Source organism: Elephantulus edwardii, unplaced genomic scaffold (genome assembly GCF_000299155.1).
Source record: "Elephantulus edwardii isolate Elephantulus edwardi_28Jun2011 unplaced genomic scaffold, EleEdw1.0 scaffold00145, whole genome shotgun sequence".
In the NCBI taxonomy this organism is placed as follows: Eukaryota; Metazoa; Chordata; class Mammalia; order Macroscelidea; family Macroscelididae; genus Elephantulus; species Elephantulus edwardii.
In genome coordinates, this window is record NW_006399895.1 from 3,833,769 (window position 1) to 3,836,310 (window position 2,542).

Here is a 2,542-nt window from a genome sequence, read left to right on the forward strand (position 1 = left end):
TTGAATTTAGAGCTTTAAAATAGCACCAAAAAAATTCCTCATTTTACAGATAAGTAAACAAAAGTTCCAAGAATTTCAAGCAGTTGCCAAAGTCACAGAGTAAGTGATGAGGCTGAGATTTGAATCCTGCTCCATGTGACTCCAAGCTCTAAGGGGTGAAATTCTAGAAGGAAGATCATTCCAAAGATCAAACTAACTAACAAAAAACCTCCACCCACTTTAAAAAATTAATCTTGTTAGTAAGAATTTCCCCTTTCTCTTACATATGCATTTGAGTGTGTGGATCAATCACAACAAACTGGCTGACTCTGAGAAGAATGGGAATCCCAGAACACTTGATCGTGTTAATGCAAAACCTATACTTGGACCAGGAGGAGGCAGTCATCAGAATAGAGCAAGGAAACACTGCATAGTTCAAAATCGGAAAGGTATACAGCAGGGATGTGTCCTGTCTCAGTACGTTTTCAATCCATATGCAGAACAGATCATTCTGGAGGCTGGGCTGTATGAAGAAAAACATGGCATCAGGATTGAAGGAAGATTCATCAACAACCTGTGTTATGCAGATGACACAACGCTGCTTGCTGAAACTGGGGAGGGCCTGAAGCGCTTGCTGCAGAATGTTAAGGTCTGCAGCCTTCAATATGGATTGAAACTCAACATCAAGAAAACAAAGATTCTCACCACTGGGACAATTGGCAACACCATGATAGATGGCGAAGAGATTGAGATTGTTAACAGCTTTAATTTGCTTGGCTCCACAATCAACATTCTTGGTACCAGCAGACAAGAAATCAAGAACGAATTGCTTTGGGAAAGTCTGCTGTCAAGGATTTCTCCAGAGCACTGAAGAGCAATGATGTCATATTCTTCACAGTTGCTTGCTATGCTTCAGAGAGCTGGACAATGACTAGAGATGGTAGAAAAAGATTTGATGCCTTTGAGCTGTGGTGCTGGAGAAGAGTGTTGAATATACCATGGACTGCTAGGAGAACAAACAGGTTCGCCCTTGAGAGGGTGAAACCAGGCTGCTCCTTGGAAGCAAGCATTCTGAGGCTTCGTCTGACATATTTTGGCCATGTTGCAAGGAGGGACCAGTCCTTGGAGAAGGACGTCATGCTTGGGAGGATGGAGGGACAGAGTAAGAGAGGGAGAGCATCGATGAGATGGATTGATACAGTGACTGGGGTAATGAGGGTAGGTGTCTCAGAGACAATAACGTTGGCACAGGAGAGAGCAGGTTTCAGGGCTGTTGTATAACATATATGTTGTACATATAGGGTCACTATGAGTTGCAAGCCACTCGACAGCACATAACAACTTTCATATGGATTGAATGAATATGTTTAATTGCACCATATAAATGTGCATACATCTATATATCTGGTGGCCTACAGGCAAGAAGCTGCACTGTAAACCCAAAGGTACATGGTTTGAGGACTCCAGCTGCTCTGTGGAAGAAGGATGGGCAATCTCCTTCTGTGCATATTAATTGCCTATGAAAATTGGCCAGAGGATCAGCTATGGATCGATTCTGACTCTATATAGTACACAACAACAACAACAACAACAACAACAACAACTGGATATCCATTGGATTTCAGAGACTGTAAATCTTTGCCAGAAGAGACTACCAATCTTTCTCCCACAGAGTGCCTGGTGGATTCAAAAGGGTGACCTTCCAGTAAGCAGCTTGGCATATTGTGCACTATGCCACCAGTGGTCTTTCCTTTTTTTTTTTTAAGTTGAGATTTTAATGAAAATTTATAAAGAACTTAGATTTCCATTCATTCATTGTTGCACATTTTCCTCCCTGCCCACTCTCCCCTCTAGTTTGTTTTTTCCTTTTGGAAAAAAAAATTCTTTCATTGTTATACAGGTTCCCCACTCCTCCAGACCCTTTACTATGCAGCTCTTATTCTAGACTCTTGTCATGCCAATAATACCTAATCATATATTCCTTTTATACAGTTCTCTGCCTCGTCTTTTTCAATGCCATGTACATTATTTATCCCCTCTTTTCTTAGTTCCCCCTCAACTCTCATATCAGTCCTGTTTTATAATAGTGGCATTATGCTGTATTTGTCTTTTTGTGACTGAGATCTTTTACTCACCATAATGTCCTTCATGGTCACCCATTTTGTATCATATTTCTTGAGTTATTTGTTTTTCAGTGCTACATAGTATTCCATTGTGTGAAAATAGCATCACTTCTTGAGTTTTTTTCCAACTCTTTGCTATTGGAGCTGTGAAAACTAGGTCAGGAGCTGACTGTGGAACAGACCACCAACTATTCATATGCAAGTTAAAGCTGAAGCTGAGGAAAATTAAACCGAATGCACAGGAGCCAAAATATGACTTTGAGTTCATCCCACCTGAATTTCAGAATCATCTCAGGAACAGGTTTGAGGCCTTGAAAACTAATGAGCAAAGACCAGATGAGTTGTGGGAGGATGTCAAATGTATCATCCAGGAAGAGTGCAAACGGTCATTACAAAGACAGAAGAGGAAGAAAAGACCAAAATGGATGTCAGAAGAAACT